Here is a 25362-nt window from a genome sequence, read left to right on the forward strand (position 1 = left end):
ATACAAACTTGCACTTAAGCCTTCGCCGCGAGTAAGCAAGCCCTATTTTACCGTTAGAATGGGATCTAGACACATGTTTAAATTCAATACATCTTTTATCAATCAAACTCCTTTTCACAAACAGACACTGTTTAATCCCTTCTAACGCGCATAACAAGCTAGTGCTTAAGCCTCCGTCGAGAGTAGATAAGTCAATGTTTAACATTTAGAACACGATCTAAACAATTGTTCATTAAAAGACATCAACAAACTGTAGTTTCCCGAACTACGAATGCTTTGATTTCCTTATTGCACCATAAGGATATGTAGGCATGAGATTGTTAGATCTTGGCAAACACACTAATAAAAAACCTTTTTTTCCCCTTTAGAGGTTTTCGTTCTTTTCTCTTTTCGATCTTTTATTCACTCGAAGAAAACAATTAACATAATCCAACATTCTAATTCACAGACTAACTAAAAGGTTCTCCTTGAATACAACAGACATGGGGGTGCTAATACCTTCCCCTTGCGTAATCGACTCCCAAACCCTTAATTTGGTTGTGACGACCATTTTCTTCTTTAAAATGTTTTATCGATATTTCCCTATTCCTTCACTGGAATAAATAAAGTTCGGTGGTGACTGTGTTCGAACTATTTTTTCCTCGACCATCACGAAGGATCCTATTTTTCGAGATGCGAGAACTGGTGACTCTGCTGGTGGAAATGCTCCAAGCAAGAGAGAGTCAAGCCTAAATTTATTTAACCTTTCTATAAATGTTGGATTTGCTTATTTGTTTTCTTTATGCTGTATATACTTGCTCGCTTATTTATTTTATTTCTATTATATGTTTATCAGCTTGTTTATCTTGGATTTGGGATGATATCATGACTAAAGCTCTACACCTGAGCTTTGGAAAAGGAAGAAGGAACATATAGTTTAGAATTGGAATTTATGTAGTGTTAGTCTCCAAGGAACACTTCTTGTGTGCCTAGCATGAAGACTTCCCCTAGAATAGACCTTTTCGTAGATCTCGTTGTAAGGAAGCTAGCCTGTCGTATAACTTGATTCATGAAGGGTCCATGACTCTAGGAATTACTCTTAAAATTAGTTTCTGTGTTGGTGGTTACATAATGTTAGACTCCAAGGATCACTCCTTGTGTTCCTAGCATGAAAACCCCACCCAGAATAGACCTGTTGTCACTCTCGTCATAAAACATCTAGCCTGTTGTAGGACGTTGATACGATTAGCGTCCGTGACTCTAGGTACCTTATCCAAAACCTCATAAACCAACCTAGTGAGTGGTTTGTGGGTAGAAAGCTTAGAACTTCCCATTATAGGGGGCTACCTAAATAGGTTATTTTGGAAATACTCATGGTATACTAGATCATAATTATACTTGCATTGCATTTTCTTTGCATATCAAAATACAAAAAAAATGCATTCATGCATTCTCATTTCATCAACATGTATGCACATCACTCTCAAAACAAAACAAAAAACTCATCATACCTTTTGTCCATAACTTGCAGTTGATTTCTCGACATCGATATCAGACTTGAAGCAACTTTAAGAGGAATATGGATCCGTTGGAGCAAATACATGTTATGCTAAAAGGAGATGTGGACTCGATGAAAAAATAGATATACCAACTTGTGGAAGCTATGATAGCTTTAGCAAAAAGAGAGGATAACATTCAGCGGACTACAATCATTGAAAATGCCATCCCAGTTGAGAACTCTGATGTACAAGAGTGTCACATTGTCTGAGATGGGTGTTCCTCATATCATGATATTGTTGAGTATCACAACTTTGTATTCTCCGTGCCAAATTCCCAATGAACAAACCTGATGATGAATATTGAACATCCACAAGATGATTAGATTGCTGAAAGATGTTGCGTGCTAGAGAAAATACTTAAAGCCATAAAAGGGTAAGATACTTTTGATTTGGATGCCTTAGACATGTGTTTGGTACCTGGCTTGGTTATACCCTTGAAATTTAAGGTGCATGAATTCGATAAGTACAAAGGGGATAGTTGTCCAAAACACCATTTAGTGATGTTTTGCCGAAAGATGACCTCTTATGCTCACGACGATAAGCAAATGATTCACTATTTCCAAGACAACCTGAGTGAGGCGTCGTGGAGTTGGTACATGAAGTTAGAAATGAGCCACATCTAGTCATGGTTGGACCTAAATAACGCCTTTTTGAAGTAGTACAAATACAATTTGGACATGGCTCCCGATCACATGTAGTTGAGAAGCTTATCTTAGGAAAGCAACGAATCCTTCAAAGGGTATGCCCGAAGATGGAGAGAGTTAGCGGCTTGCGTTGAACCATCACTCTTAGAGAAAGAATTTATGGACTTGTTCCGGGATACCTTAAAAAGTACTTACTTCGAAAGGCTGATAAGTAGTGCAGCGTTAGACTTCGCTCACTTGGTGTCAATTGGAGAATGCATCGAGTGTGGCCTCAAAAGTGGAATAATTCAAGGCACCTCGAATAAGCAAAAGTATTTAGAATGAATATATTTTAAGTTCCCAAGAGGAAAAGGGGGATGAAGTTAATGTAGTTTGGGAAATTCCACAAGTTCCATATCAGACACCACTCTCTCCACATGGTCAATATCCTACAATTTGAGGACCTCCTCTGTATCAATGATAGATTCCACATCAGCAGCCATACCAACAGCAAAATATTTCATATCAGCAGCTTTAGCACGCCCGAAAAATGCCAAGAAATCCAAAGAGACATATCGATTCGCTTCCAATGCCATATAGTCGAGTCCTTCCATATTTAATCAAAAGAGGACTGATAGTGCTAAAGGAACTAAATCTATTAATTCCTCTATACCCACCAGGCTTTGACACTAATGCTCGATGTGATTTCCATGTTGGGGAACATGGGCATTCAACTGAAGATTGTAAGGTGATCAAGAGCAAGGTACGTAATTTGCTTGACTCCAAGTTGTTCTCATTTATGCCTCAAGGCATTCAAATCAACAATACTCATTCAACTAGTTATGTGGGTATGTCAATCCATGCTACATAAGAAACTCCTGAGAATAGGTTTGAAGATGATCATCATATTGGTCTCAATAAGGATGACAACCTCCAACTCTGAAGAAAGCTAGCCCATCAGTGAACCAAGCACGAGAGATCCTCCTCCGCATTGGAAATCATTTGGCTATTTCAACATTTTCATTTGTATTTTCTTAGCATGTTGAACACTTATTTGCTTGTAAGTACTATTGTTTTCCTTTAATGGTAATATTAATGAAATGATCATGCATGTTTTGAACAAATCCTTTCATATTCACTCATCTTTTCCATTTATATAAAAAAAACAAAAATATTTCTCCCATTCACTTATCAAATTGTTGTTTTAGCAAAGATTGAAGGGGGGATGATGAAAATGAAATACCCATAATTATTAACAATATGCTTTCGGATAAGATCCTGCTGATGATGTATAGGCATTACTTCAAATCCCCAAGCACTGAAGAGATAAGGAGTTAGTCCTTAGTTAACCACTTTGAGCCTAGAAGCAGGTGTTTCTTTCGGATCTAAAAACTATTACACTTAACTCAGAGAAAGGTAGTGCTCAATTAATCTTACATCATCAAATTCTCTTGGAAGTTGAATGCGTTGGCCGAATTTACTGAATGTAGGACTGGAGATCATCACGAAGAAGGGATGGATATAACCAGATTTGAGCCTTATATCCTTTGTTTCACAAACCATGAACCAGGACACATTACAACCCCTAAAAGACCTAACTGAAGCAGGGTTTATTATGAAAGCATACTATGGCAAGGTTGCGTAAACTGACTCCTAGAGATTTGTTCATCTTATGTATTAATGTCATACCCTCATTGTATCTTTCACACACTATCACATCATTTCAATAAATGATTCTTCAAAACTTGCATGAACATCTCATTAAAATTACCATTTTTGAACGAACAATTTTAACTGCAAGTCAGTACTTGGCATCAAGGAACTTCAAAGAAGCAATCATATAGGAACTTGAACATTCGTCGATATCGACTCGAGTCAAGACCACCCCATAACCCTATGGATTAGGGGCATGACACCCAATGATTATATCGAATAAAGAATTGGTCATTCTGAAATAAATCTCTAAGCATCAATGTCATCATCCTCAGTCAATCAGGGGAAAATCCCTCAAAGGCTTAATGAGGGGAAGAATGCTGCAATATTTAAACTTTGGGGAAAATTGGCTCATGCCATATCTTAGTATAATTGTTCCCAAAGCTTCCTTTTGAAAAAAAAATCCTTCAAAGACCCTACAGACTGGGCAGACAAGTTATAGAGAGGTCAACTCCCTTCATACTTTCAAGTTGGTCAACCAGACCATTCCAAACACTAGTAACTGTTAAATTTGAAACAAGTGTCGGAAGATCACGATAGTACAAAATGCCTTATGGAAGAGAAAAAGCACATTCGTCATGCGTTTATCACATTGTTATGTTCATGAAATCATTTGTAAGTCTTCATGGCATATCATGCAAAGAAGTTGAGGTTCTCTCTCAAGAACAGTACACAAACTTATCATCAACAAATCAAACTTGGGGCACCAAGAGCATCCACATTTATCGTCCGATCATAACATTGTCCAAATTTTGAGTGTCGAGAAGTTGAATCCTTTCACCAGCCAAAGTCCAATCCATATTGGCAACTACAAAAAAAAACAAAGTTCAACCCATATTGACAATTAAATTCCACCTTGATGGCATCTTCATAAAACTCAAATCCAATCAACACTGGTACCCAGAAAAGATCTCACCTTCGAAAAAGTGAGACCAATCCAAAAACTCGACCACCTACATGCATTCCCTTATGCATTGCATACGACATACATGCACAACTTTCCTACTGAGACATGAAGTTTCATATAAAAAAAACTCTCTCACTAAAACGAGAAGTTTTCATTAACATGCACCACATGCATACATAACACATTTCTTTCCATAAACCCTTTAATGACGATACCCCAAAATAGTCCTTTCCATAAACCCTTTGATGATGTCACCCCATAGTGAAATCCTTTCCGTCAATCCTTTGACGATGATAGATTATTTTCCATCAATCCTTTGATGATGATATAAGCTTTATAGTCTTTTCCATCAACTCTTTGATGGTGATATTCTAAAATGTTTCTCTTTCTTCAATCTTTTGACGATGATATTACCTAAATTGATTTTTTCCATCAACCCTTTGACGATGCCACTCCTTAGTGAAGTTCTTTTCGTCAAACCTTTGATAATGATATTACCTAAGTTGCTTCTTTTCCATCAACCCTTTAATGATGATATTCTTTTCCGTCAACCCTTTGATGATGTCACTCCATAGTGAAGTTATTTCTGTTAACCCTTTGACGACCACAAATCCTTTCCCATCAACCATTTGACGATGTCATAAACCCTTTGATGATGATATCCCCTAATTGATTCTTTTCCATCAATCCTTTGATTATGTCACTCCACAATGAAGTGTTTTATGTTAACCCTTTGGCGATGCCAAATTCTATCTTTCATCAATCCTTTGATGATGATATTCTCCAACCATCTCTCATTGGAGACAAAAATAAACCCTACAAAGAATTCAAGTACCCAGTTGCATTCCCACATGCATCATCTGCTTCACTTCATGCATAACTTTCCCGTCAAAATGGGAAATGTCAAAAACACAATCATATCAATCATTAGCATATCTATGCATAGCATTCCCGTAGAGACAGGAAGCTTTATCAAAGATGAAGAAAAGTGTTCGCATTTCTACATACATCTAAAAAATCCCCAGTAATTGCATCCATACACGCATCTTCATGCATCATTCCATGCATGGTACTTCCATCCAAAATGGAATGCCATACGAAACATCATAATAGACATGACATAATTCAGGATTCATGGTCAATCATAGTATCCAAGACAATCCTCACTCAAGTTGGCGGTACTTCTCTAATTGAGTTCTTACCCCGCATGTGCTCGTGGAATTATTTCTCAACAAGTCATTTTTTTCAACTTTGTGTTGATAATAATATTCCCTAACTTTTATACTACTTTACTCTCTAAGCAGAGGTTGCCCTAAAAAAGTCTCTTATGAGCTTTTTCCCTACAGAGCTTTGCTAGTAAACCTCCTCCAAAGGGAGTCTTTTTGGAATGTTTTCCCCAACAGATGTACATTTAAGATACTGCTCTAGTATCCTCGAAGAATCTTAGATACCTGAGGTATCATTCCATTATTGGAGTATCTCGATTAGATCATATAAGACACGGCTTCATGAATTCAGAGAATCTCATTGACTTTTGTTTGAGATACTACTCTAGTATCCTTGGAGAATCTTAGATACGATTGAGGTATCATTCCATTATTGGAATACTTCAATTATATCATATAAGATATTACTTCGTTGATCCTCAGAAAGTCTCATAAGCTTTTATTTTCTCAAGTATCCTCGAAGAATCTTAAGATACAATTGAGGTATCATTCCATAATTGGAATATCTCAATTATATCATATAAGATATTGCTTCGTTAATTCAAAAAGTCTCATTATCTTTGTCAGAGATACTACTCTGGTATCCTCAAAGAATCTTAGATACAATTGAGGTATCATTCCTTATTGAAATATCTCGATTATATCATATAAGATACTGCTTCGATGATCCTCAGGGAGTCTCATAAGCTTTTATTCTATTTGCCTTGGTACACTCAGAGAATCTTAGATATATTGGGATTTCATTCCACCTTCGGAAAGTCTCAATTATATCATAAAAGATATTGCTATGTTGATTAATAAAGAGTCTTGATTGTTTCATTTACCTTCTGATGACTATCTTACTACATATCTCACTATATTTATCACTGCATTTTCTTTATGTACTTCATCCCTACATCTTGAAGAACAAAATTCAGGGTCTTTTAGTATTTAATTAACTTCCACCATGAATGTACGAAGACCGTTGTCATTCATACCTTCTAGTTTAAGATAATTAAATAGGGGCAACTTTCATACCCCAATTTTATCCGGATATTTTAAATTCATCTAATACATATCTATTTGTAAAGTTTTGTATTTTTTAGACATATGTCTTTTTATCATCAAATAAAGTTACTATAATCATGCATATATGCATTATAGTAAAAAAAGTCAACAAAAAGTCAATATTTTACATGTTGAAAAGGTTGACCAAAATTGCATTTTTTTATTATGCATTTTGTAAAAAATAAATTCATGATCATTTAATTTATCATTAAAATATTCATTTGAATTTTATTAGTCATTTTGATGCATCATAAAATGAAAATCAAAGTTTCAAGAAGGTCCAAAATATCTCTCATTTATTACATCATTATTCCATACATATATTACATTATTATTCACTATTTAATTAAATAAGTTTCTAGAAGACACCCACACTCTTTGCATAATTCCTAAACTACCATTTTTAGAGCATATAAATAAAATTATTCTCATTCACAAATGACATCATCAATCATTCACAAAAATTAAGTCAAAAATCTTCATTTTTCTCTTCATTTTTTTCAAGTCTTTTCTTTCTTTTTATTGAATATGTAGGCTCTTATGCTTTTTCTTTATTTAATTCTATGACATTTTTACTCTTAATCATCACCATTTTACATGAAAACTCAATTAATTTTAAATCAAAAGTTTAAAAATGTTTTTGAACCTCCATAAGAAAAAGTGATTTGTTAATGTTTAAATGGCTCTTATGTTTGTTCTTTATTTAATTATATTGTATTTTTATTTTTGCTTTATTTATTTAGTACCTTAATTATCGTCATTTTACATGGGAACTCAATTAATTTTAAATCAAAAGTTGAAAAGTGTTCTTAAACCTCGATAAGCAAAAATGATTTGTTGTTGTTGTTTAAATAACTCTTATGATTGTTATTTATTTAATTCTATTGTATTTTTACTTTTGCTTTATTTATTTAGTACCTTAATAATCACCATTTTGTATGAAAACTCAATTGATTTCAAAATCAAAAGTTAAAAGTGTTCTTGAACCTCAATAAACAAAAATGGTCAAACAAAAATTGATGATTGTTTTACATAAATAATGTATTCAATAACTTCCTAACATCATACCAAACATGAATTCATAGTTTGTTTGTCATGAGGGTGGATAAAATAGTCAAATCAAGCAAACATATATTGTTGCATTTTTGTTGATTTTAGAAAAACATTGTTGTTTATTTTTTTATTTTGAATATATGATTGTGTTTGTGAGGTCGAGTAGATAAAATTTCATTATTTATTTGTTTAATTCTATGAAAAGTTGAGAAAGTTATGGTGTTTTTACGTTTTTGTTGGAATCCTTTTTCTTCCATTTTTGTTACTACGGGAATCGTAAACAAATATGGGATTAGGAAAGATGAAGTCTCCCCCGCACCTCTTGATTGCTCAACACACATCTATGTGCTCCCATTCCTTTGGACCTAGAGCATTTTCCTAGCTTCACCCCTAATTTTCAGCTTGTTTTTGTCTTTTGTATATTACTTTTTTATTTATTATTGCTTTATTTATTTATTTTTGTTCTTTCTTTTATTTCCTTTAGTTTTTTAAAATTGTTTTACCTCTTATATTGATAGTGTGTCCCCTCACTTTTATTATTTATTTTACCTTTTTTATTATTTTATTTTTTAGTTTACTTTATTGTATTTTTTGTTGATGCATAATTGTTAATCCAAAAAGACAAAATGACCATTAAAATTAACATTTCAAAAACAATAAGATAAAAGGTGTTTGATCAACATCAAGTACATTTTTCAAAATCACACTAAGCTTTTTTCTTTTATAAGCACCTCATACCATTTCACAAACCATTTTCACTAATGCGATAAAACACTCTGTCAACATCGAGTTTATATTTCGTTTTCTCAATTGGTTAAACTTTTTTCTAATAAATACGAAAGAAATGGATCATTGGAGTCTCGCATTCCTTGAATCCTTGAATGATTTCTCTCAAGGCACACGTCTTGGGCTAACTTTTCATTCACTATTTTCATTTCTAAAATACTTAAATAACTTGGAAGGAAAGAGAGACCATTGGAGTCTAGCATTCCGGTAGAACCTTTGAACAATCTTTTGAATGTTCATTATCCATAAAAAAAATTCTTAAATACATTGAATGAAAAAGGTATTGTTGGAGTCTAGCATTCCAACAATATCTTGAACAATTGGTTCCAAGGCTCACGTCTTGTTCTTACCAAATATTCGTCATTCGCCTTAAAAAATACTCAAACACATTAAACTTACTTTCTCGCCCCGTGCATTGAAAACCTTTCATAAGAGAATATTTGTCTAATCCTTTCTAACGCGTACAAACTTGCACTTAAGCCTCCACCGCGAGTAAGAAAATCATGTCTTACCATTAGAATGTGATCTAGACACGTGTTCAAATTCAATACATCTTTAATCAATCAAACTCATTTTCACAAACGGACACTGTTTAATCCCTTCTAACGCACATAATAAACTAGTGCTTAAGCCTCCGTTGAGAGTAGATAGGCCAATGTTTAGCCTTTAGAACACGATCTAAACAACTGTTCATTAAAAGACACTGATAAACTGTAGTTCCCTGAACTACGAATACTCTGATTTCCTTATTGCACCATAAGGATACATAGGCACGAGATTGCTAGATCTTGACAAACACGCTAATTAAAAACCTTCATTTTCCCCTTTAGAGGTTTCCATTCTTTTCTCTTTTTGATCTTTTATTCACTTGAAGAAAACAATAAACATAATCCAACATTCTAAATCTCAAACTAACTAAAAGGTTCCTGTTGAGTACAACAGACGTGAGAGGTGTTAATACATTCCCCTTGCGTAATTGAATCCCAAACCCTGAATTTGGTTGCGAAGAACGTTTTCTTCTTTTAAAGATTTTATCGATATTTACCTATTCCTTTATTAGAATAAATAAAGTTCGGTGGCGACTCTGTTCGAACCATTTTTTCCGCAGCCATCGCGAAGGGTCGTATTTTTCGAGATGCGACACTGGTGAAGGTGTTTCTTCATGTGTTTTTTTTATGATTCTTCAAGTGTATATGAGTTTTATTTTCTGATCTTTTCATCATCTTTAAGAAATTGAATCAATTATTTTAGTTTTTCGATGATCTTCTTCTTACTATATATATCCCAAAAATCATCAATAACTTTTGTATCTTTGTAGTTAAATGTTGGATCAAATTTCTGATACTAGTTCTTGAATCTTAAATATCCATTAGAAATATAACTTTTGAGATTAATTCCAATATTTTTAATACTTGAGAACCATCCTTGAATATTATCTTCATTTTAACTTGATGTCTCAATTTCTTGGACACATGTGTTTTATTCTTTATCTTTTCATCTTAGTTGGAACTTCATAGATTACCTTAAGGGTGTCCCATACTTTTTTGTAGTGTTGCAAGAAAAAACATAAGAGTATTATCTAGTGCTTAGTGTACTTTTCATTAAGTACTTAGCTTGAAACACTTGTTGCACTTTTCTATTTTCTTTTGTGATCCACAAATTTCTCGATTTGTTTATTACTTCATTATCAAAAAAATGAGTAGGAACAAAAGGACATTCTAAAAATGAAATTCCATAAATCAAAATCAACACAATGAGAAAACATTTGTTTCTCTCTTTCCATATAGTTAACCCTTCACCATCAAATGACGGAGGTATGTTCATGAAAAGTATCTTGTTAAAACAAGAAGTATTTGAAGTCATCCTACTACCTTTTCAAATGATTAGTCTTATAATATGAGTTAGACTAAGGTGCCACTTGTTGACCAAGTGACCAAACACAAGAAGAGGGGGAGGGGGGATAAATTGTGTAATAAGAAATTTTATATTAAATTATAAAAACTTTGCTCTTTAAAACATTTATATTAGATTTGATAAACAAACAGAGAACTGACAACGCAAAGATAGAAATAAAATGAAGAAGAAGAGAGACAAACAAGTGAAATAAATAATGCATAATAATGACATAAGGGATAAAGAAATTGTACTGGAGATTTATATAGGTTTGCCCTAATCAATTTGTCTACTTATGTCCCTAAGTGTTTCCTCTTTAGAGTTCCACTAAAAGCAAGCTTGAGCATTCACAAGATCAACCCATAAACTTTGAATAATAAATAAATCTTTTGCGCATGCTTAACTCAAGAACCTATAACCAGATATTTTATAGAGGCTAAGCTTAAGAACCCACAACGGAATATTTTATATAGGCTTAACTCAAGAACCTTCACCCAAGATTTTTTCAGATTTAGCTTGAAACCTTCATGTCGCAACCTGAAAAATACAGTGTGCGAGAAAACAACCGGCGAAAAAAAAAAGACAGAAGAGTCGCCACCGTGCGTTATTCATCCCAAATGAGGGAAAGGAAACGCTCGAAGTAAACCTGAAAAAAGGAAAGGACAAGACGGGGTCTCGCAACCAAATCTTGGGTTCGGGAGTCGGTTATGCGAAGGGAAGGTATTAGCACCCCTACGCATCCGTAGTACTCTACGGGATCCACTTTTGTGGTTTTCGTCTAAAGGGTGTGGGTTTACCTAATGTGTTTATTTACTAAAAGGTTAAGAGAAATGACTCGCGCGGATGTCGCATCCACTGCATACGTATCTCATCTGAATATGAGAATCAGAGTCTTCGTAGCTCGGCTGACCTATGGGTTGGGGGTTAGTGTGCTCGCTAAGACATCGCGTCTTATACCTACGTATCTCATCTGGAATAAGAATCAGAGCAAGCCGTAGTTCGGCTAACTACGGGGTTATGGATTGGGTTTTGGACGAACAGCGTCACTACGCAATCTACCGGATGCTCGACCTTTGGAGACTTACTCGCCTGTAGTAGAAGGAGTAAACGTGTATTATGGTTTTTAGGGTTTGGGATGCTCGAGGGCAAACAGGCAGTCCTTGACGAAGGAACCGCGCTACCTGTGGGGATACGAATACAAAACACAAAACATGTATCTCAAAGTAAAATGCCACCAAGGGGCTCAAACATTGCCTCCTATCGAGGTCTTCCAGCTAAGAAAGCGATAAAGTACGAGAAAGGGAAAAAATTACCACACGGATAAAGATCCGAAGTTTCAGCAACTAAGAGATTAGCAACCCTGAGATCTCTCCAGCTAGACCATCAAAGAAAATCAGTCAATACGAGTAGTCAGAATAAACCTCCGAATGGTATCCCTGCAAGAGTGTATGAGTCCTCACAAAAACTCGACAAAAAGGTTAGACAAACAAGGTGAGATCCCGGGAAAACAATGGCATGGCAACACCAAAAACAGGTTAGAACAAAACAGAACAAAAAGCAGATACTGTCACGTTCGCGACTGCTTCGCCTAGCGAAGGCTTAGCGAAGCTTCGCTACAGGCTCGCCTAGCGAAGCAGCTAGCGAAGGCCTGCGGGTTTTGGATTCCTCCTTGATAACAGTTCGATCTCTATGATCCGAAACCCTGTGGTATCCAACTCATAAACGAAAATGATTAAAACATTCAAGATATTGTTATACATATTCATACACAAATATAAACCCGTGGGCAAAACCAGATGTTACCTCATATATTCACAATATTCAAATTCAAGGCGTAAAGTAGTAGGAACAAAGGCATACCTGATGAGAGAGACTGATTAGGATTGAATGGTGCGGCCGGATCTGCAAAGTAGCACTAGGGTTCGTGTGAGGCGGAGTGAACTTCTCAGAGCTGCCTGAAGGTTTCTGCAGAGTAGTTCCTAGGTCTCCTTCCCCAGTCTCTGGTCTTTGCTGTTCAGCCAGTGTTCAGCTACTCTGGTATTTATAGACCAAATTTCGCAGCTTATGGGCTTTGAATGAGGACAGCTCAGGCCCAAAACTTTCTGATATTTCTGAAATGCGCGTCCTTCGCCTAGCGAAGGATTTGCTCGCCTAGCGAGCATGATAGTACTCTTCGCTAGGCGAAGCATCTGCTCGCCTAGCAAGCATGACAGCTCAGCAGCAGATTCTCGCTTCTTCCAGCTTGGCGATTTGCACGGTGAATAGGCCTCATCTGGCCCTGTTGGTAGTACCTCAAGTCTTTTCCTTGTGTTGACTGACCATTTGAATAAAACTCACAAAGGGTCCTGGATGATGTCCGAGCTTCTTGGAGCTAATCCCGATTGACATGATGCAATGTGGTATGAAATGCTAAATGACCTAAAAAATGAATGCATGAGTGAGGAGGGCAAATTTTGGGGTGTTACAGCTGCCCCTATTCAATCAACTGGAGACCTGGAAAGAAGATAGCAGCGGCTTTCGTACTTTCGAGGTATCGAGGGATTGAATACAATAAAAGCTCAAAAATTTGCACTGGAGTGAAGTGAAGTAACAATTCCTTGAAAGAAGAATCCGTCTGGTACGGTGAGAGTCAGTCCGAATACCGAAAAAGAATGCTAACCTGGATACCAAAATAAATGGTAACACAGAAATAACCATGGCCTGAATGCCGCTCATCAGTCTGAATACTGGAAATGACTTCGATCTGAACATCGGGAGATATGAGATTATTACTATCGGTCTGAACACCGAGAGGCTGGCCTGAATGCCACAAGTTGCGTCGACCTGAACGTCGGAAACTTCTTCGATCTGAACATCGGAAAACTGGCCTGAACGCTACTTCGGTCTGGATACCAGAACACTGGCCTGAATGCCACTTCGATCTGAATATCGGAAAACTGGCCTGAATGCCACTTCGATCTGAATATCGGAAACCTGGCCTAAATGCCACTTCGGTCTGGATACCGGAACACTGGCCTGAATACCACTTCGGTCTGGATACCGGAACACTTCATGCCTGTCAGTATCGGCAGAGATAGAGAATGATGATAGAGGCGGCGCATGGGCCAATGACACTTGCTGGGGATAACCAAGGTGAGTCATGAACAATCTTCAGTCTGAGTACTGGAAACAACTTCTAGCTTATCACTTGGGATACCGAGAATGTTTTATGCTTACAATGTGTATGTTTGAATTTTTCAATGGCGTAATGCTCCATGAAAATGGAAATGCTACGCGATTTGGGAGGATGCAATGCAATATGATTCTACATGCAGGGATGCGAAATGCTGGGTAGAATGCCAAGCTGAGGCAAGGGGATCTGCTGGGGAAATGATCACCATCTTCTGGACCCTAGCAAGGCTGTTGGAGATGCACAGCGCAAAGAACTCTGCGGGGAGATGACTAGCCATGCGGTGTTCTGGTCATACCGAGACTCTGATCGGGGAAAGAACGGCATTGGAAGCCTGCTGCTGAGGAAAGCTACAATGATTCTGGCAACCACGATTTGCGAGAGATGACTCAGCAGGGGGAGCAAACACTGATACGGTACCGAGGTTCTGCTTCAAGGAAAGAAATCATGGATCTGGCATTGGGATTATCGATCTGGCATCGAACTCTAAGGAGCAGCCACTTCTGCTGGGAAGATACAGTCTGGCACTGTCAACTCCGCTGGGGATATATAGTCTGGCACTGTCAACTCTACTGGGGAGTGTATGTCCTGAAACAAACGCTTGGGGAAGTATAGTGGTGAGAAACTGCTGGGGATTGAAGAATCCAACGCTCTGATCAGCTCTGTAGGGATAAGACACCAGATTTATCTGTTGGCGACTTCACTAGGGAAGATATTCACGATCGTCCGCAGGGGATTTTAATGGAATGCCCCGAGGGTATCTGTTCTGAATAGACGATCCAAAACACTTAAAATTTACAGCAATTTTAAATGTTTATTAAGCATGTACCTGTAAAGCCCTTATGTGTCATGATGCAATGTTTATCAAAAATTCGGACGTCATTTTTGCAAACAAAACAGTAAAATGAAAATGAAAACAGAGATATACTGAATAACATGATTTTATTGATTGAATGGCCTCTGAATAGGCATTTACATTAAGAAGCAATCCCTGGAAAGAGGTAATCGCACAATAGATAAAAACAAAAATTAATCTAATGGCAATGTGAAATGGATTTCTATTGGGTTCCAATTCTGTTATGACTTGCTCGTCTTCAAGATCCTCCAGATGATCAGCTTTCTGAAAGAGTGATTGAACTGTTTCCTATCCTTCAAAAATTTCCAGTCATTGGCACGAGATGAGATTCAGAACTACTCAGAACGCAGTCATTCGCTTAATCCCTAACTTTTGCCTGGATCGCCCTTTTCGGGTTTTCAATCCACCGGGATACCCATTTTTGCCTAAGTTGCCTTTTCAGGTTTTCAACTTACCGGGTGTACAATCTTTTTTTTATATTTTTGTCCCTAATTTTTGCCCGAACCTTTTCATTTTCTTGGTTCGTCGGGATGCCCATTTTTTTGCCTGGACTATTCTTTTTACTGTCCAGCTGGTCTATTTTATGCGAAGTATTTTTTAACTGCGTCTGAGTTCACAGGGGAAGTGAAGTTTTCACCATCCATAGTTGCAAGCATTAAGGCCCCACAATCAAAAACCTTGGTGACAATATACGGTTCATCATAGTTAGGAGTCCACTTGCCCCTGTGATCTGTCTGAGGAGGAAGGATCCTTTTCAACACTAAATCTCCGACTTGGAAACAATGAGGACGCACTTTCTGATCAAAGGCTCTCTTCATCCAACTCTGATACAACTGCCCATGACAAATGGCTGCCATTCGCTTCTCTTCGATAAGACTCAACTCATTGAACCTTGTCCGAATCCATTCGGCTTCGTCTAACTTGACATCCAACAGGACTCTTAGAGAAGGAATCTCTACTTCAACCGGTAGGACTGCTTCCATACCATACACCAGGGAGTAAGGGGTTCCCCCGGTCGATGTACGTACTGAAGTACGGTACCCATGCAAGGCGAAGGGTAGCATCTCATGCCAATCTCTGTACGTGACGACCATCTTCTGCACAATCTTCTTTATGTTCTTATTTGCCGCTTCAACAGCACCATTCATCTTAGGGCGCTAAGGGGAAGAATTGTGATGCTGAATGTTGAAGTTCTGACACAACTCCTTCATCATTTTGTTGTTAAGATTAGAACCATTATCAGTAATGATTCTTTCGGGAATCCCGTAGCGACAAATGATTTCTTTCTTGATGAAACGGGCAACCACATGTCGGGTGACATTCGCGAACGACGCTGCTTCGACCCACTTGGTGAAATAGTCGATGGCAACAAGGATGAAGCGATGCCCATTGGAGGCAGTCGGCTCAATCTTTCCAATCATGTCAATGCCCCACATGGCAAACGGCCACGGCGAAGACATCACATTCAGAGGATTCGGCGGTACATGCACCTTATCAGCATAGATCTGGCATTTATGACACTTCCGAGCATATTTGAAGCAATCTGACTCCATGGTCATCCAATAATAACCCGCCCTCAACAATTTCTTAGCCATTGCATGTCCGCCGGCATGAGTACCGAAGGAACCTTCATGAACTTCCTGCATTAGCATGTCCGCCTCGTGTCTGTCCACGCATCTGAGCAAAACCATGTCGAAGTTCCTCTTATACAGCACATCGTCTTTGTTCAAGAAGAAACTGCCTGCCAATCTTCTCAAAGTCTTTCTGTCATTGTTGGATGCCTCTGCAGGGTACTCTTGATTCTTCAGAAAGCACTTGATATCGTGATACCAGGGCTTGTCATCGACTACCAGTTCAGCAGCAAACACATATGCGGCCCTGTCAAGGCGCATCACATCGATCCTGGGAGCATGGTTCCAACGAATTACCTTGATCATGGAGGATAGAGTAGCAAGTGCGTCTGCCATCTGGTTCTCATCACGAGGTATATGATACAATTTTACTGTTGTGAAGAAAGTCAACAGTCTTCTCGTGTAGTCTCTGTAGGGGACCAGAGTGGGCTGGAGAGTATTCCAATCACCATTCACTTGATTAATCACCAGAGCTGAATCTCCGAAGATGTCCAGAGTCTTGATTCTCAGATCAATGGCTTGCTCAATACCCAAGATACAGGCCTCGTACTCAGCTTCATTATTTGTGCACTCAAAAGTCAAACGAGCGGTGAAAGGCATGTGGGCACCTTTCGGAGTTGTAATGACAGCACCAATTCCACTTCCTCTAGCATTGACAGCCCCATCAAACAACAAAGTCCACTTTTCGTTTGGATCAGGTCCCTCCTCAACAACTGGCTCTTCACAGTCTTTCATCTTGAGGAACATGATGTCTTCATCAGGGAATTCAAACTTCATTGGCTCATAATCATCAATCGGTTGCTCGGCAAGGTAGTCTGACAGAATACTACCTTTGATGGCCTTCTGTGACGTGTACTGAATATCATACTCTGTTAAAATCATTTGCCAACGAGCGACCCTTCCGGTGAGAGCTGGCTTCTCGAATATGTATTTCACTGGATCCATCTTAGAAATCAACAAGGTAGTATGGTTCAACATATACTGCCTCAGTCGGCGAGCAGCCCAGGCTAAAGCACAGCAAGTTTTCTCAAGCTGCGAATATTTGATTTCACAGTCGGTAAACTTTTTGCTAAGGTAGTATATGGCATGCTCTTTTCGACCAGACTCGTCATGCTGTCCCAATACACACCCCATCGAGTTCTCAGTCACTGATAGGTACATTATCAGAGGTCTCCCAGGAACTGGAGGTATAAGGATTGGAGGTTTTTGTAGATACTCTTTTATCTTCTCGAAAGCCCTTTGACAATCTTCATTCCACCTGATAACCTGATCTTTCCTCAGCAATTTGAAAATTGGCTCACACGTGGTTGTTAGGTGAGAGATGAACCTTGCGATGTAGTTCAACCTCCCTAAGAAACTACGGACTTGCTTCTCTGTTCTTGGCTCAGGCATTTCTTGTATCGCTTTTACTTTGGCTGGATCCACCTCAATCCCTTTTTCACTAACAATAAAACCCAACAATTTTCCAGATCTCACCCCGAAAGTACACTTGTTCGGATTAAGTCTCAGTTTGAATTTCCTCAAACGCTCAAACAGTTTCTTCAAATTCACCAAATGTTCTTCTTCTGTCTGAGATTTGGCAATCATATCATCCACATAAACCTCGATTTCATGATGAATCATATCATGGAACAGAGTTACCATAGCTCGTTGATATGTTGCTCCGGCATTTTTCAGACCAAATGGCATCACCTTGTAGCAGAAGGTGCCCCATGGGGTTATGAAAGTTGTCTTTTCCATGTCTTCTGGTGCCATCTTGATTTGGTTATAGCCAGAAAAACCATCCATGAAGGAGAATACCGAGAACTGAGCTGTATTATCCACCAAAACGTCGATGTGAGGTAATGGGAAATCATCTTTAGGGCTAGCTCTGTTCAGATCCCGATAGTCGACACACATCCGTACCTTTCCGTCCTTCTTAGGTAATGGGACGATGTTCGCAACCCATGGCGGATAATTGGTGACTGCTAGAAACCCTGCATCCAACTGTTTTTGCACTTCTTCCTTTATCTTGACAGCCATCTCTGGTCTTGTTCTTCTGAGCTTCTGCTTGACCGGAGGACAACCTTCTTTGAGGGGCAAGCGGTGTACCACGATGTTTGTGTCCAGCCCAGGCATGTCCTGATAAGACCAGGCGAAGATGTCAACGTATTCTTGCAGCAATTTAATTAGCCCTTTCTTCACATCATTTCTCAAAACAGCCTCTATCTTGATTTCTCTCTTGGCGTCCTCGGTGCCGAGATTAATCACTTCAACAGACTCTTGATGCGGTTGAATAACCCTTTCCTCTTGTTTTAATAACCTGGTAAGCTCTTCAGGGAGTTCACAGTCTTCATCATCCTCTTCTTCAGCTTGAAAGATTGGATTTTCAAAGTCGAAGCGAACCATAGCAGAACCGTTATCAATAGGATCCGGTGATGTGCATCTGCATGAGTGATGGTATGTGCTTATGAGTGTGAACAAGAAGTGAAAACTAAACAAAACATTGCCATTTTTTTTTATTTTGAAAAACTGCAAAAATAGAAAGACAGGGAACGAAATATTTGAATACAAAAAGACGTCCTTTATTTATGATAAAAATGCAATTGTCACATAGATGGGCCCTACAATGAGTCATTACGCCCTGGGCGGAACGTAAGACTTGGATATGCATGAATAAACAAAGAAAATTACTCTTCAAGAAGAGTGACTTGGACAATCCCCTCAGAAGACCAATGGTTGATGACTTCACCCGGGATCTTCGGACGCACCCAGTTGTCAATGTCACAATCATTATCCCCATCTTCTTCGTTGACTGCTGATATCTGGCCATACTGAAAGATGCCAGCGCTGGAGAAAGTAATCGGCCCCTGATGAGTCTGAAGTGTTGAAGTTGTAGAAGTCAGAGCTGGCTGGTACCCAATCCCGAACTTATCTTCTTTCACTGGTAATTCCAACAGGCGCCCCCAACCGGGAGCAACACCTGAATCCACCACGGCCCGTGCCTGTTTAAAGGATGAGATAGAGGCACCCGCTTTAACCTCTTCCACCGGAGCTGCATCCTTGACTTGAACTGACTCAAAAGCCTGACACAGAGTCTCATGGATTTCACCTTCTACTTCTACATACTTGAATGTAGACAGGTTACTGACCAGGATGTCCTCCTCACCACAGACGGTGATAATTCGTCCGTTGACCGGAAACTTAATCTTCTGATGTAGAGTTGAAGAGACTGCCCCAGCATTATGGATCCAAGGACGACCCAGCAGGCAACTGTAGGAAGGACTGATATCCATCACGTAGAAGATAGTGTTGAAGGTTTGTGATCCAATCAGAATTGGCAATTCTACCTCTCCAAACACCGATCTCTTAGAGCCATCGAAGGCTCTAACAATAAGATCTGAAGGCTTCAAGACCAAACCCTCTACTTCTAACTTTGACAGGGCTCTCTTGGGTAGCACATTGAGAGAGGAGCCTGTATCCACCAGAACATGCGATAGCACGGTGTCTCTGCACTCCATCGAGATGTGCAGAGTCTTGTTATGATTGCGTCCGGCTGGTATCAAGTCAGAATCGGTAAAACCCAACCCGTTGCCTACATGAACATTTGCAACGATCCCTTCTAGTTGGTTTACTGAGATCTCCTGAGGCACATATGCAGCATTAAGAACCTTCAGAAGTGCCTCCCTGTGCGCCTCCGAACACAACAGGAATGAGAGAATGGATATCTTGGACGGAGTCTGAATCAACTGATCGACTACCTTGTAGTCGCTTTTCTTTATGATTCTCAGAAGCTCGTCCACATCCTTTGCAAAAGTGGGCTCAGAACCAGCCTGTGGTGCAGAGGTACCCTCATTCACGACTTGCTTGCCTTTGGTTTTTGCCACAGCATCAGCATTATCAGCTTGGGTAACCGGTGGTGAGAACAATCTACCACTTCTGGTGAATCGCCCGATTCCACCAACATTGTCCACTACGGGACCTTCGACTTCAAATTCCGGCTTCTGACCCTCTTTTACTTTCAGTGGCCGTTCCACCCTATGATCGTAGGTGTATACATTCCCCCCATAATGCCACGGAATGGCCCTTTCACTGGTGGAAGGTAAAGGACCAGGGGTTGTGATGGTCATAGTAGATCGTCGCACTGGTGGCACGGGTTGCGCTTCTGGCACACTGATCTGATTAGTTGGATAGAAAATAGTGATAGTAGCAACATCACAGTCGTACCCGAAAATCTCATTCATTGAAATGCAAGCATCCGAAACATCGGGATCAAGTTCAATTACATCAGGATTATCCACATTGGAAAAAATAAATACATCATCACGGGTTACAGAATCAGTAGGAACAACATCTGCGAATTCATCAGTAGCATCTTCAAACCCTTCTTCCTCAACCCCTTCCACAAACTCTTGGACAGACAAATCTTCAACCTGGAGGATACCTTTGTCGAGCAAGGTCTGGATACCCTGCTGTAGCTTCAAACAACCTCTACTCTGAGTGGCACAATCCAAACAACCCTTCCCACAACCGGGGAAAACATCGGCCTTTAGCAAGCATCCTTTGATATCCAACAATGGAGTCTTCAACTTCAACACATCCTTAATGGACTTGGCTTTTCCCTCTATCATGTTAACGTTCGCACCACCATGCTGGGGCATGGGATTGTTGACGACATTCGGAGCCGGTGCAAGGTCGATGGCCTTTGAATCTATGAGGTCCTGAATTACGTGCTTAAAAGCTTTGCAGTTCTCAATATTATGGCCAGGTGCCCCAGAGTGGAAGCTACATCTAGCGTTGGCGTCGTAACCCACCGGAAGTCTACCAACAGGAGGAGCCAGAGTGCACAGTTGCACAAGTTGTAGTTGTTGAAGACTAGAAAGCATCTGAGCGTACGACATTGGAAGGGTGTCGAAACGCCGGTCCATCATCCTTTGCCTCTGTTGATAAGCGGGTCTGTTACCCGGTTGTTGCTGCTGTTGATACTGAGATGGTTGACGTTGTGATTGTTGTTGTTGTAGTGGTGCTGCAGCTGGAATGGTCACAGCCGCAACATACGGTTGCTGATGATAATTCTGAAAGTTATTCCTCCGGTTATCCCTGTTCTGATAAGAAGATATGGCATTTGCATCCCCTTCTCTCCTCTTCTGTCCCTGAATGAACGACTTCTTCACCCCTGATGAGGATCCACCTCCACTCTGGCTCTTATAGGTCTTTAGGTAATTCTCCACCCTTTCTCCAGTAGAGACCACATCAGCAAAGTTGGAAGCATTGCAACCTACCAGACGCTCCAAGTAAGGTCCGGGCAGAGTATTCATGAACATGTTGGCCATTTCCTTTTCCAACATAGGAGGCTGAACACGGGAAGCTGTATCCCTCCAGCGTTGAGCGTATTCCCTGAAGCACTCATTGCTTTTAAGAGACAGATTCTAAAGTTGAGTTCTGTTCGGAGCCATGTCTGCATTATACTGATACTGCTTTACGAAAGCCTCTGCCAAATCCCTCCAGCAACGGATGTGGGCTCTGTCCAGCCTCATATGCCATTCCAAGGATGCCCTAGCTAGGCTGTCCTGGAAGAAGTACATAAGTAGTTTCTCGTCGTCAGAGTATGCAACCATTTTACGGAAATAGGCTTGCACGTGAGTTTTGGGGCAAGAGCTGCCATTGTATTTGTCAAATATCGGGACCTTGAATTTCGGTGGCACTCTCACACCTGGGACCAGCCCCAAGTCAGCAACATCTACTCCCAGAAGATTCTGTCCTTCCACTGCTTTCAACCTCTCTTCCAATCTTTTAAACATGGGGTCCATGCCAAAGTCTTCCTGAAGCAAAGGGAACTGATCATCCTGACCATCCTGAATGGGTTGTTGATCTAGGTTGACATGTAGGATCGGGATAGGCCCTGGTCCATTGGGACCATTAGCCTCTCCAGCTGGAGGATCAGCCAACGTCTCCGGTTGAGTAATAGGGGGATCCCTTTGTACCATCAATCTAAGCTCCTGCTGTCCTTGTGCCACCCCTTGAACCAAGTCCATGAACTGATTCATGCGAATCTTCATCTCGGCGAGCTCTACTTGTAGGCTCTCCATTGCTCTCTGTTGATTCCTTCGGGTACCGTATCGGTGAATGCCTGAGTCAGCTATCCTGCTAGTGGGACACCAAACAAAATGAGAACACTGCAGCGGTACCTATTATGCAAAATATGACAATGAATATGTAAATGCAATGACATGTTTATCAATTCCAAAAGGTATTCTACCCCCTTGATTCCAGTCTCACATCAGGCGAATAGTGCAAGAAGACTGAGTCATGGATAAACCTCTGAGATCAAGATGCAACAAAGGGAAACCAACATACAAATGAGTTCCAGGAAAAGGGCCTTAGCCAAAAGTACATCAAAAGGGGATCCCCACAACAAGCCTGTGGATTATCACTTAACAACAAAACAAAAGGTAAAGGGAGGAACATAAACCAAGGATCAGCCTCCTGTATACAACCCATAAGGACTACTCCTCACTTCATCCAGTAATGCCACCGTGTCGGGATGACCTGGAGATTCTGTCAAATGCCGGATAAGCAGATTCCTCTTGTGAATGATCCCATCCAGTTCGTTGATGTGTTCTCTGTAGTAATTCCCATCATCTTCTCCGAATACCTCTTCAAGTCTGGATTTCTTCAAACCTGCCAACACCTTGAGTTCTTCAATCTGTCCTCGAGCCTCATTGAGTTGATCTGTGATGTAGCCATTAGTAGAACGGGCGCACATAAGCTCATTGTCCTTCCCCTTCAGCAAAGTCGTCAATTTCTCTATTTGACCAGTCAGTTCGGCTACTGTCTCCTCCTCCTTTGCCCTCCGAGAAGTTGAAAATGCATCCCATTGCTCCTGCCACCCGGCTAATTTACCATGAGCATCTACTAACTGCTGCTTGACTCGCCTCAACTCAGAACTGGATGATCTCAAGGCTTCGTCTGTCTTCCTGAAGAAGTCCACCTCCACAGCAAATTTCCTCTCTGCTTCCTTTTGCACTCTGACGGCTTCCCCCTTCTGATATTCTGCCTCCTGGAATTGATACATACAGTCTTGCAACTTCTCACTTAACTCTGAGTTCTTGGTTTGAAGTCCCTCCATGGCACTCTTCAACTTGTCATACTCCTCTCGGCTCACCATTGTTGACTGCTCAGGAGTAGATGGATACAAAGGTTCTTCAATAGGGAACGGCAGACCGAACTCTTCGACTTTTCCTTGAAGCCACTCTTCATACCGAGGGTAAGTTCTACAATCTCCTTTTCCAAGCACAGTTCTTCCCTTCTTGATCACCTTGAGCCAGGCCTCAGCTGCCCTACGGGATACCGTCAAATCAGGCGAAGAATGGAAAAACAGAGATTCTTCCACATCCTTTTCCAAAGGCGGAGTTCTTAAAGCATATCCAAACTGTCTAACTGCTAGAGAAGGATTATAGTTGATTCCTCCTCTTCTTCCTACCAACGGAACATTTGGGAAGTTCCCACAACTATGAATAATATCTTCCCGAAGCAAGCTCCGGTCGGACCACCAAGAAATATCTTCAGCTCTCAACCCCATCAATCTCTTCGACCAACTCAACGAGTCCTTGACATTAACGAACACTTCTGATTTGGGTAGGTGAGAACTGAACCACTTATAAAACAAAGGCGCACAACAATTCAACAACCCTCCTTTTCTATTCTTATTTCTGTGGTGCACTGAATGAAAGAAATCTCCTAGCAAGGTCGGTACTGGATTTCTCAACACGAAGAGGCGTATTGCGTCCATGTCCACAAATTTGGCAACATTAGGGAACAAGACAATCCCATACACACAAAGAGCCAACACAGCATTGAAACCCCTCTGGTTACCGTCTTCTAGTTTCTTCTTTGCTTCTCCCAATAAGAAACTCAGATGAAAACCACTAACTTCTCCCTTCTGACACATATTAGCCTTCCAAACTGATTCCTCCAAATATGTGGCTGAAGCAACCATGCTGAGATCGGGCAGAAACTCAGAACTGTAGAACAATAACTGTGACCTGATAGGAACTCTGAGAAAACTGGCAATCTCCTCCAAAGTAGGGACCAAAATATAATCCGGGAAAGTGAAACCTCTCAGTGGAGGGTCATAGAACTGTAGCAGTGTGAATAGGGCGTCAAGTTGATCTTTGGAAAGAACCGTGACGAAACTTAGAATCAAACCGTAATCCTTTCGGAATCCTTCTAGATAATCAGGATCCATTAACTGCATCAACTGTTGGATGGGCTCCAAACAGACCACCGGAAACTTGTAGGCGACCAGTCTCTTTCTGCCAATATCCATCTTCAGAAAAACCCCGACCGGAATCAAGAAGAAGATTTAAACCCCCTTGAAATGGATAAACATGTGTTAAATACTATGAATGCAAATGATGTGATGATGCGAATGCAATGCAGTGGTATGTCAATCAGGATTGCTGTATCTGCTTGAACATCTGTCAGGTTACACTGTCTGAAGAGAGAACCACTGAGGAATATAATACAAGATCAAAGCTCTGCTCCAGAAAACCGGGTTGGTTGGAGGTTAAGGTTTCCTGAATTTAGCCCGCCCCTCACTGGCAGGTTCTAAGAACAGAAGTTCGTCAACTTCAGCCCTTCAGTCACGAATAATACGTTTACCACTGAAGGTTTGGTATTATTACGGGATAAAAGACCTCCACTGACTCCCCTCAACAGGACATCCTAAAGCAAGTTCCCAGTCTCGGGGTCCTCGGGTTGATCGGCGAGAATGCGCCCACCAGAGCTAACATAATCACGTCTCGGAGGAGAGGCCTCGACTGAGTTCTCGGGAAATGGTCACCAGAGTCGACAATTTCTAAAGGAACATCATGTCATTACGGAACATCCGTAGGACATAATATATCCAAGAGAAACCTCGTCTGGGTGTGGTTCTTCA

This window comes from Lathyrus oleraceus, chromosome 7 (assembly GCF_024323335.1).
Source record: "Lathyrus oleraceus cultivar Zhongwan6 chromosome 7, CAAS_Psat_ZW6_1.0, whole genome shotgun sequence".
NCBI lineage: Eukaryota > Viridiplantae > Streptophyta > Magnoliopsida > Fabales > Fabaceae > Lathyrus > Lathyrus oleraceus.